We start from the raw sequence: 13,151 nt of genomic DNA, 5'->3' as shown, positions 1-13,151 counted from the left end.
TTTTTTTTTCAACATCCTGTTCACTTTCTTCACCTGAGACCATTCATCCGCATTTCACTTGATAAAAAAGCTTTGCGTTTAATTTAAGCAATTATTTATTGATAATCTTGTCACGTCCAGATTTAAGGTGAGACACTACAGGCAAAAAGAAAAAAAAATCATACACCTGTCAATTTTGAGATTTGGGGGTTTTGGGCTTTCCATTTTATTTGATCTTATTTTATTTTACACTTTTAAGTGTTTCTTTCATAGCACTTTATCTATTTGCATCTGTAGAATTCGGTTATAATACATAAATACACCAAACATTACAGTTTTATTCCTATCTGTATCCTGGAGATTTTTGCAGAGGGTTTGTTCATATATAATTTGCCTGATTTTATACATTTTTTTTACTAAAAAAAAAAAAAAAAAAATATATATATATATATATATATATATATATATATATATATATATATATATATATATATATATTATTATTATTATTTTCCTGGTTGTTGACAGTATTTTCTGATTTATGGAGTGATAAAAACAGATATCCAAAATACCCTTTGTAGAAATGTTTGACCTATTCGGACGGTAAATGTTTCTCAGGGGGACGTCAGTAATTTTCACAATTTACAGTGGGTAGTCGGTGATTTAATTGCCGTCCGAATCCACATCTCTGAGTTTACAAGAAGAAATCGATTCAAAATTCAGTGCTTAAACCCTTTTTGAGCTCTCCCGAACACTGTAAGGTACGTTAACTGTTGAACTTCGGTGTAATTTGCATACATATTTATTTCTGAAATGCTGGAAAGTATTTAAAAGAACAATACTTCATAACTGCTCACAGCGACTGGGGGCAGAAAAAGAATAATAGCACGCAAACATTCGAAATGGGTCTTTATTATGGCAACAGCAGGTATGCAATACAGTTTTAAAATGTGTATTATAAACGGATATACTATAGGCTACATAACTATCGCGTATAATTATATACAACTATAGCACGTCTTTTTAAACAGGAGATTTAAATAATCAAATAATTAGTAGGGTTATATGTTATAATATATGCTTGGAATAATAAGAATACATTTTACATAATAATAAGTATTTTTAAAATGCATTTTACACAATAATAAGAATACATTTTGTAAATAAAATTCATTGTATTTACAGTAGACAGTTGTGTGACTGGTCACGTGAGCAGCGCGTTCCCAGGTTTAGGATTACAGAACTCACTCCTCTGTGAAAAGATCGCCATCCGAATCCATGAGTTATATCACTGAGGTGATATGTAAATGTATTTTTACAGACGTCCACATGAAGTCAGCAAAATAAAACATGAATTTTGAACCTGAAGATATTTAATTAGATAAAGCCTCATTTGCATATTTAAACATGACATTTCAGAAAACTTGTAATACAAAAAAATGTTTGCAATTCTTAATATAATCAATCAACTGGGGAAGTATATTTATTAGTAACTTTTTTATCCTATTCACCTGGGATGTCTCACATTTAAAAAAAATGCATAATTGGCACTGGTTATCATGTGTGCAAGTTTACATACGTGTGGATAATTAATGACACATTTTAAACTTTTGGGTGAACTTTTAGGTTAAAGGGTTAGTTCACCCAAAAATGAAAATTCGTCCATGTTTTACTCACCCTCAAAGCATCCTAGGTGTAGCCTATGTGACTTTCTTCTTTCAGACAAATCCAATCAGAGTTATATTAAAAATTGTCCTTGCTCTTCCAAGCCTTTCAAATGGGAAGCGGGTGTTTGTTGCCAACAGTTCAGAAGACGTGAAATAAAGTGTGTGCATCTGTAATAAAGCGTCCCTCACATGACTTCAGGGGGTGAATAAAGGCCCACTGTAGCGAATCCAAGTGTTTTTGTAAGATAAATATCCAGATTTCAAACTTAATAAACATTTTTTTTTTCTCACATCTGCTGACTGTGGGACGAAGAATACATGCAAACTTTGCACAGTCAAAAACTGATCAAGTCTAGCAGTTTTCAAGGATTTATCAGTCTGGACCGTTTAAAAGATAAAAGACTAGATTGTTTAAACCGACATATTTAGTTTCAGTTTGATTAATTTATTCAAATGTGCTCTGATTTCGGAGTTGCAGAGATAGAGCCTTCATGTCTAATCTCACTCCACAATAATTCATGTTTTGATACATAAGTCACTCTCCCACTCTTTAACTTATATTAAGGCATTGTGATTACTTGAATACAGTTATACTACATTCAAAATCGTTTTAACTTATCACACTAAAAACTTGTCACTCATGAATCATAACATCTGTCTGCTGAGCCCTCATGAGTTGTGATAAGTGCGGGCTTTGCGGCTGTCGACGTTTACACCAGCACCTACACAGTGTGTGTATGTGTGTGTGTGTGTAGGATGTGACTGATAGGATGCAGCAATGGCATAGTTGGGCTTATTTGTTAAACAATTATGCAATTTATATTTTTGAAAACCACCAAACTGATCCCAAACCAGCCCAAATTTTGTCCACCCGCCCGTTATCAGTCTCTTTCAATTTTTTTCCTTTTATTGAAAGTCATGAAAACACTATCGTGGAGAGAACACTATCTGAGAAACCCGGAAATGTGAAAAAGGTCCATTAGGCATATGATTAATAATAAATGGGTACATATTGTGAGTTTATTTAACTTTTATTTATTAGCTTTCTGGGTAGCCTTCAGTAAAGTAACTTGTTTAATAAAATGAGTCATAAAACATAAATATCAATCGACCATTTGTGTAAATTTAAAACCCTGGCTATGGCCCTGATAGTATTTTAACATTTCTATCATGAAACAGTAGTCAAATAACTACTAAATGTTTTACTACTTTCATCTTACCTCATTAAAACTGAATAGTGTTGCCAGATTGGAAATCGTACCAGAAGCTCAAAATGATCGCATTTGGAGGAAAATTATCGTACACAAGTCAAACGTACACTATACAGCTATCTATTCTAGACCAACAACTTTTTGAAAGACATTCAAATTATCACAAAAGATAAATAACTAAGCTATAGGGACCTATGAAATCCATTTGATTTTTTCCAAAATTTCGTTTAAAATTTTCTGGATTAAGGTTTTTTTTTTTTTTTTCTAAACTCCTTTTTAAATGGTTAAATTAAATTGTATTAATCAAAAGCATGTCTAATTAATTTAAATCATGAAACGTATACAATTCAACATCAATCTATTGAAAAGTTCAACAAAAATTAAGTTTATGGTCTTATGAAATGTTCTATTTTGAAATGTTCCTGTAGCTAATTTTACATAATGATTAAAACATTTGTGTTATTTTTAAAAAGATTTTTATTTAATGAAGAAATAGCCTTATTAAATTAACTATTATTTATAAGCTTTTTTCCTTCTGGTGCCTGAAATATTGGGGAATTTTGGTCAATATTTTGCTAAATGCGTTTTTGTGCTGGTAGTGCTGGCACCTTGTCTGTCATGGATAAAAAATCATGAAAATAAAACCTTCAGTAGGTGGCAGCAAGTCCATGTTTTAATAAATGATTTATTGAATCATTCAAATCAAACGCTATAATTGCTTTAATTATAAGGGCATTCTAACTGTATTCTAACATGCTTCATCGTGCAGTGAATGCTTTTGGACTCTCAAGACGTGTTTTTGTTTGGTTTTTGCAAAGTTGGTGAATCAGGTCAGCTCTACTATCGTCTCTCAGTCCCTCACAGTCACACATGTAACACAATAACATAATGTCGGGGAATGTCTTTAAATTATAATCAAGGAAAAATCATACCTTTTCTGTTGTCTTCTTTTTAAACAACTTCAAAAGTTGTCCTTGAACCATTTTGCATGAAAAATTATGAAAACTTGCTTCCACTTCCAGCTTGTTACAGTACCGAGTTCTGACTGGCCAATCGCCCCCATTTAGTTTGTGAATTATCATAAGTAGATAATTTTAACATTCCATTTGCATGATAAGTTTTACATAATACACATTATTAATCTAGGGGGGATGGTGGTTTTACCAAGGGGATGCTTTTTGTCTTTTTTTTCAACCGGGGGATGCCATCCCCCGCATCCCCCCTCAATTCGAGCCCTGGTTGTATGCACATTCTACTGAACAATAGTAATATATTTCTCACTCTCAGAGGTATTCTGGGGATGTTGTTCACGTATTTATGCCCTATTTAGTGAGACGGCTGAGGCTAAAAACACGCTAGCATCACACGCGCTTCAGTGTGTGTGTGTGTGTAGTAAACAAAACCACGTGCCTGCATCATTCATTCACACAGACACAGAACATGCAGGATGTTTTCATATAGTAATTGAAGGTGCTGTAATTGAAGAGGAGGATTAAATTGTAACACTGGTGAGTAGTTTGCCATCAAGCTATGCTACAATTGTCACTGCACTGGAAACTAAGTTGGACAATTTAACACTGAAGTTTGTTCAGCAAGCATTAATAAATGAAGAACAAAAGCAAGTGTCTGCTGATGGTAACTATGGCAGTGGTATATCAAGTGGAGCTGTGTCTGGTGGCGCGTCAGCAATGTCAACGCAAGTTCGCGGTGATATGCAGTCTAACTCTAAGGCAGTGAAAGCTGACAAACCCAGCTCATGGAGATGTTACAAGTGTGGGAAAGAGGGACATATCAAGCGTGACTGTCCAAGTGGAAAAAAAAAGGAATAAAACCCAAAAGGCCAAAAATGTAACATATGAAGATGCAGAAGACTCATCTGAGAGTGTTTTTATCGCTAAAGAGGCAAACCAGGATAAAATGATGCAACGAAATGAATGCCCTAGGATTTGGTAACATTAAATACATTAAACGTGAAATACAGTGCAGTTCAAGAAGTCTCACTGTTACATCCGTAGTAAAGATGGAGATCTCCAAGCAATGGGAACACAAAGATCTGATGGGTTGTATCAGCTGGATGTCGAGGGAAGTTCGCCCAACTGTCACTGTGCGTCAGCTGTTTTAGTAGCAACCAGTTTGTGGCACCAGTGACTGGGGCACACCACCAAATTGAAGGAACTTAAAAATCTGGTTAATGTAGTGGATCTTCCTTCAGAGAAAGACGTTTCCTTCTGTGAAGCCTGTGTGGAAGGGAAGTTGTCTAGGAAGCCTCATAAGCCAGTGGGAGAAATCCGTTCTAAACGCAAACTGCAGTTGGTCCATAGTGACGTCTGTGGTCCCATGCAGACTGAATCTATAGGAGGGTCCAAGTATTTTGTGACTTTTATCGATGACTATTCTAGATGTTGCAAGGTATACTTTATGAAGCAGAAGAGTAAAGTTATTTGCAAATTCAAGGAGTTTGAGAAAACATTCTCCAATGAATGCGGACAAAAAGTGACAAAACTAAGAATGGACAATGGTGGGGAATACACATCCGAAGAATTTCAAGAATACTTGAAGGTTCAATGTATCCATCATGAGACAACTGTACCACACACATCTCAGCAAAATGGTGTTGCAGAAAGAAAGAATAGGACATTAATTGAAGCAGCAAGAACCATGCTAAATTGCCAAAGACATACTGGGTGGAGGCGGTAGCGACAGCAGTTTACATACAGAACAGGCTGCCCACATCTGTTCTGAAACAAGCAACGCCCTACCAGAGATGGTGCGACAAACAGCCAAATGTGAGTCACATGAAAGTGTTTGGTTGCGTAGCTTACGGACATGTTCCAGATGCGGAAAGAAGAAAACTGGACAAGAAGACTGTGAAGCTCTGTTTCGTGGGATATGGCAATAATCCAAAGGGCTACCACTTGTTTGATGAAGAAAAAAGAAGGATACTAATTCATTGGAATGTTATCTTCAATAAGTCAGACTTTGACTTGAAACAAGAAGTGGACATTTCTTGCTCTGAGAACGTTAGTTATCATGAAAGCTGATGAGAAAACATCAATTGATGTTACTGTGGATGAAACTGGTAAAATTTAGCTCAATTTGTACGTTGCTGTCCTTCGCCGTCCAGAATAATCTACATGTGCATCGGATGGATGTAGTAACTGCATTTCTAAATGGACACCTGGACGAGGAAATCTATGTGGAGCAACCAGAGGTATTTGTCAAACCAGGGGAGGAACATTTGGTATGCAAACTGAAAAAGTCAATATATGGGCTGAAACAGTCTCCTCGCTGCTGGAGCAAAACTTTCACAGACTTCATAAAGAACATTGGTTTCAAACAGAGTACATCTGACCCATGTGTGTTCATGAGATTTCAACAGGAGCTGGAGATATTGGCTGTATATGTTGATGATCTGATCCTGATCACAGAGTCGATGGAAAGCATGAAAGCGCTGAAACTTGCTCTAAAGAAGCACTACAAGATGAATGACATGGCAGATCTGTCCTATATCTTGGGTATCTCAGTCATCCGGGACAAGGAGAGAAACTGTGTGTTTCCTCATCAGAAGCATTACATCGAAGCCATTCTTCAAAAATATGGCATGCATGATGTGAAGTGAAGTGACGTGACATTCAGCAAGTATGGTGACCCATACTCAGAATTAGTGCTCTGCATTTAACCCATCCGAAGTGCACACACACAGAGCAGTGAACACACACACACACTGTGAAACACACACCCGGAGCAGTGGGCAGCCATTTTATGCTGCGGCGCCCGGGGAGCAGTTGGGGGTTCGATGCCTTGCTCAAGGGCACCTAAGTCGTGGTATTGAAGGTGGAGAGAGAACTGTACATGCACTCCCCCCACCCACAATTCCTGCCGGCCCGAGACTCGAACTCACAACCCTTCGATTGGGAGACCCCAATCCTATAACAACTCCAAAAGAAACAAATTTAAAGCAATGCATGATGCCAATCCTATTGCAACTCCAACTGATGCAAATGTGAAGCTAAAAAAGAATGACGGTGTAAGCAAGCCTGTGAAATCAGGTACTTACCAGTCCATGGTAGGTAGCCTACTGTATGTTGCAATGGCAACACGACCTGACATAGCACAAGCAGTGAGTGTTGTATCAAATTCAATGCCAATCCAAGTGCTGTGCATTTGATGGCGGTGAAGTTGATTCTACGGTACTTGAAGGGTACCCTGAATCTTGCTCTCAAATATGAGCGGTCAGATTCTGGAACTTTGATCGGATACTCAGATGCTGACTGAGCTGGTGACCAGGACGATCGTCGCTCGACAACTGGAAATGTGTTCTTACTGGGTGGAGGAGCAGTGAGTTGGCTCAGCAAGAAACAGTCAAATGTTGCTCTTTCGACAGCAGAGGCTGAGTACGTTGCACTTAGTCAAGCAGCTCAGGAATGTGCATGGCTTAGAAGACTACTGAGTGATCTTGGAATGCATGTTACACCTGTGGTGATTCTGGAGGACAACCAAGGAGCTATTGCAATCGCAAAGAATCCAGCTGACCATTCACGGACTAAGCACATAGACATTCGCTATCATTACATAAGTGAGTATGTGTAATGACCTTCCTTTGATTAATTCAGACTTATGTGCCCTCTAGAAACTTGCTTCTTCAAGTAAAGTAGATTGTGCCATCCCAAAGAAGCACAAAATCACTTTCACAGACTTTTAAATTAAATGTTCCCTCCTGGTGGAATGACCTGCCCAGCTCAATCCGAGCAGCTGAGTCCTTAGCCATCCTCAAGAATTGGCTAAAAACACATCTCTTCCATCTTTATTTGACGCTCTAACTCTAGCACTCTCTATTCTAATTCTATTCTTTAAAAAAATACACTTGTCCCTTTTTAGACTTGAACTCTATTAATTTGCTGCTTGTTTCTTTAAAAAAAATTACACTAGCTTTTTAAAATCTTTTTGTATTCTATCTGTTTTCTTTTTATTTATTATACTTTTAACAAAAGCAAAAAAAGGGCCTCTATCACTAGCTTGTTCTATTCTTTTTTCTATTCTATCTGTTTTCTTTTTATTTATTATATAATAAAAAAAACCTTGCTACGTGTACTACATTAAGCTAACTGAGCATCTGCTAAATGACTAAATGTAAATGTAAATGTAATTCATCTAAACTTTGACAAATTCCCTGACATTCTGTGTTATACAGTAAATCCAGTTCCTGCCAATATCCAGCAACTTCGCACAGCCATAGAAGAGTAGTGGACCTACATTCCACAGGTCACAATCAACAACTTGATCAACTCTGTGCGAAGGAGATGTGCTGCATTGCGTGAGGCAAATGATACAAAGGTACAAAGGTTCAGCTCATGAAAAATGGGGGCAAAAACAGTGTAAAAATGTATATAAATAAATGACTTTTTAAATGGACAAATTAATAGACATATTTAAAGATGTTTCATTTGTGTTTTTAATTATAGTTTAATAGAACAATAAATTAAAAAAAGAGTTTTAATGTATAAATAAATATAGAAATTTAAAACTGTTAATTGAATTCATGTTGTAAAACGTGGATTAATAAAACAATAAAAAAGTAAATTAATACATCTTTTTAAATGCACATTTTAAATCGCTTTTTTAAAAATGCATTTGGCAATTGCTTTTCTCTCTCTATTAGCCAGTTGCTTTTCTTTTTCCTTTTGCCAATTGCTTTTCTTTATCCATTTGTCAATTGAGTTAAAAAATGCCATTGGACAGTACACACGTGGGAGCAACCAATCAACTTTCGCCTCGATCTGAAGAGCCAACCCCTCTCTCGCTTGTAAATGTAACGCCCTGTCATTGGACAGTGAGAAAAGCTTTACGTCATTACAGCGGGAGTATGAAGACAGATTCAAGCGACAAACAAGCCAGTCGATTTGGTTAGATACATTAACCAGATAACCAGATACATTGCACGCGAATTACTTGTAAAGGCTGCGCTGTCTATTTCTACTGCTCTAGCAATAAACAGGTTGAATAGAATGCACCATAAACATGTTCGCCAACAGAATCGCAGTATATTTCAAGCAAATCAATGAGTAAATTACCCACTGGTTTAAAACAGATATTTTTTGGACATTATTCATGTTAAACGCACAGGCACACAAACACATTTAGTAACGTTAAATCTTACTGAAAATGGCAGATTGAGCACTTTATATTCTGATCCGCCAAAATGCAGATTCGTCACGCGCCAACTTCTTACGCAAATAAGATTGGCAAAGCCTATTACTAGTAAGTCTGATTTTATTTATTCATTTACTTAAAATAAATAACAGTAAAATATATTAAAATAACTACAATATATGCATATTTACTTCTGAGTTGAAAACATTATTAATTAACACATATTTAGTTAAATCTTTCAATCGTTGGGGGGCAGCGATTGAAAATAGTAGGATATATTGCTAATTACTTATTGCAAATAGTTGCAATTATATGCACCTCACCATTGTAATACATTATAAATCAGTATGAGTTGAGTGTAAAATTTAATTCAAATTATTAAATGGATGCCACAAAGCCCTCCCTACACCTACCCTAACCAATACATTATTTTCAACTTTTTGATGATTTTCTTCAATTTTATTAAAAATAAATGCTTTTCTGATGTGATTTGTATGGAGCCCCGCACATGACATGCAAAAATAAATAAATAAATTGTGCGCACAATTAACTAATTTGTTCCCTCAATGTACTAAAATGTGCACACGATTACTATTGCGTTCCCTCAATTTTCTAAATCGTGTGCACGATTTAGCAAATTGTGGGAACGTATTAGTAAATCGTGCACACGATTTAGCCTACTATTTTTTCCTGCATGACATGTGCGGGGCTCCGTAGATTTGAAATTTGAAAAGTTAAAAAAAAGCCAAAAGGCAGATTCGAACCCAAGTCAGTCACGTCAAAAGGAATAGAATAACACATGCTTTACCATCTACACCACCGAATTTGACAGTTGGAAGCTGTCTTTTATAATGCTGACTAGCACAACCACAGTCCACCAACAATACCAGGTACTTGCACTTTTTTTGTGTGTGTAAAATAGACGCCAATTTTTTTTTTTTTCATCAGTTAAACAGTCGCCCACAGAAAAAAAAAAAAAAAAAAACTTGCACCCTCAGCACCCCCACTTCCCAAGCCTATGGTTATCTGCATGTCTCATCAATGAGTAGGCCTATGCAATGATGGAGAACAAGATTATGGTGGTTTTAAGGCCCAGAACCAAGCTGACTAAGCAATAAAGCTATAGTGAGCCCTTTTATTAAAATACATGGAGCCTAGGTAATACAAAAATAACACAAAATTTGTCATTCACTCAGTATTACTTGGTGTAATTCTATCTTAAATGCAAAAACTATCTCAAACAAATTAACTGTATTCAGTTAAAACTTCCCAGTACTTTATAGTTAAATCCATTTCTATATAGAAATAATGAAGATTTCTGTGCCACCCCAGACTGGTTGCTGGCCCCTACCTGACCACCCCTATGAAAACATCCTGGCTCCGCCACTGCCTAAGAGGGCAAAGTGATTCATATCAGTTCATTTCTGAGTATCTCTATTGCTCAGGGGAAAAAAACACATGTTCGTGAATGGGCATTTGATTTAGATTTGAAAGAAACAGAGAAGATCGTAGACAAGGTTACAAACTGGCCACCTTTCACTGAAAATTGTAGTTCTGAATTCAAAGGCCATGTGATTCCAGTAGATCCAATGAGTTGCAAACTCTCGTTACTTCATACTTCGATACAAAACAACGCTGAACTTTGACAAAAAAAAAAAAAAAAAAAAAAGTTTAAATGCTGAGACAATAAGTGATCATCTGCTGCCATCTAGTGGCCATAGTGGGAATTATGACATTCATATTAATAGTATTTGTTTTTCTACCAGGTAGTCTTCCACTTAGCATGGCAAATTTTCTATGAATTATCTCTATATGTAAAGAAGAACAAAAAAATAAATAAAAAAAGTAAAATAAAAACCCCGGAAAAGGAATCACCACCCAGTTGTTCTTTAAAATAAATTTTACTCTATAAAAATGTGAAAAATATGAGTAACTTTGAGGCAAATTAATTTACATTTACTTTTATCCAAAGCGACTTACAAATGAGGACAATGGAAGCAATCAAAAATCAGCAAAAGAGCAATGATATGCAAGTGCTATAACAAGTCTCAGTTAGCTTAACGCTGTCACGGGCTGCTACAGCGCAAGAAACGAGGAGACCAGGAATTCAGATCCAAGGAGTTTAATTGACATAGCGGGGAATCAAATATAGGGGATGACATAAACAATACCAGACAGAGAACTAGAAACTGAGAACACTATTTAAAGGTATAACTAGATAAGGGGAGGACGAGGAACACCTGGGACTAACGAACACAAACAGGGAACACCTGGATTAGAGAAGCAAGTGTTAGTTTTTTTTAAGTAAACAAGCAGTTAATAAATAAATAGAGTGCAAGTCTAAAGGGAGCCAGTTTTAAAAAAATTTTTTTTTATAAAGAATAGAATTAGAATAGAGAGTGCTAGAGGGTCAAAAAGGATGGATAGAGATGTGTTTTTAGCTATTTGAATATGGCTAAGAACTCAGCTGATTGGATTGAGTTGGGCAGGTCATTCCACCAGGAGGGAACATTTAATGAAAAAGTCTTTGAAAGTGATTTAGTGTCTCTTTGGGATGGCAAAATAAAGCAACGTTCACTTGCAGAACGCAAGCTTCTAGAGGGCACATAAGTCTGAAGTAATGAATTTAGGTAAAGGGGTGCAGAGCCAGTGGTAGTTTTATAGGCAAACATCAATGCCTTGAATTTTATGTGAGCAGCTATTGGTAGCCAGTGCAAATTGATAAACAGAGGTGTGATGTGTGTTCTTTTCGGCTCATTAAAGATGAATCTTTTCTGGATTAATTGTAAAGGTTTGATAAAACTGGCTGGAAGACCTGCCAAGAGAGCATTGCAATGTTCAAGCCTAGACAGAACAAGAGCTTGAACAAGGAGTTGTGAAGCATGTTTCGAAAGAAAGGTCCTGATCTTCTTGATGTTGAATAAAGCAAATCTGCAGGACCGGACAGTTTTAGCAGTGTGGTCTGAGAAAGTCAGCTGATTATCAATCATAACTCCAAGGTTTCTGGCTGTTTTTGAAGGAGTTATAGTTGATGTGCCTAACTGGATGGTGAAATTATGTTGAAGTTATATAAATATATATATATATCAAACCTTTGTCACTTTTTTCACTCCTGATGAGTTTGTATCCTTCCATGCACAAGCTAGTAATGGGCTTTTGGTCAATGACTTGCAGAAAGTTTTCTGCAGGAGTTAGTGTTAGGGGCTACTAGAATTCAGGGGGGCGCCAACACTGATCTTGCATACCCCTCGGCGAATGTGCAATTGCACCCCTGCTCTTATGTAGTGGTGAACTTGTGCAGTAATGTTATAAAGTTTTAGGTTTAGGTTTTAAGTCGCCAGACATTCACTTTTGCTTGACACTGTTCTATACAGTTGACAGTCCTAAAGATTTAACTACCAGTCAGTTTTAACAGTATGCAACACTTAATATCAACATGACACCGCCTTCATGACTTTAACAGTTAAATAGAACATTTAAAATAAAACACATTGGAGAACTGTAAAGCTTGTGTTACTATTGTTTCTACTATAGCCCTGCAGTGCAAACATTAATTTGATTGAATTATTGAACTTTGTTTTGTACTGTGAGATAAATTTGCAGATGGTCCCTAAAGCAGCCAAGATGGTTATGCAGTGAATATCAAACATAAACCTTTGTTTACATATTAACAAACATCATGATAAATGCAGACAAATGACAGTCCTGTGGTTGAAATGTAGTTTTTAAAATAAAAGTATTATAACAAATTATATTGGCCAGCGAAGAAAGTCCATACTGCTGGAGATGCCAATGCCACATTTTGAGCCAGTGCCTGATAACAGAAAGAATTTTTTTTTTTTTTTTTTTTCGCAGAAATCAGCTAAAGCTAACAAATCATCCACAATCCCTCTCCAAACACGTTCAGATTCCCCTGACATTTTGTGTGCTTGAATCGGTCTTCATACTCCCGCTGTAATGACGTAAAGCTCTTCTTACTGTCCAATGACAGTGCGTGTTACATTTACAAGCGAGAGAGGGGTTGGCTCTTCAGATCGAGGCGAAAGTTGATTGGTTGCTCCCACGTGTGTACTGTCCAATGGCGTTTTTTAACTCAATTGACAAATGGATAAAGACAAGCAAATAGAGAGAGAAAATAAATTGC

Source organism: Cyprinus carpio, chromosome B8 (assembly GCF_018340385.1).
Source record: "Cyprinus carpio isolate SPL01 chromosome B8, ASM1834038v1, whole genome shotgun sequence".
Classification (NCBI taxonomy): Eukaryota; Metazoa; Chordata; class Actinopteri; order Cypriniformes; family Cyprinidae; genus Cyprinus; species Cyprinus carpio.
Note: the sequence above shows the minus strand (reverse complement) of the source record.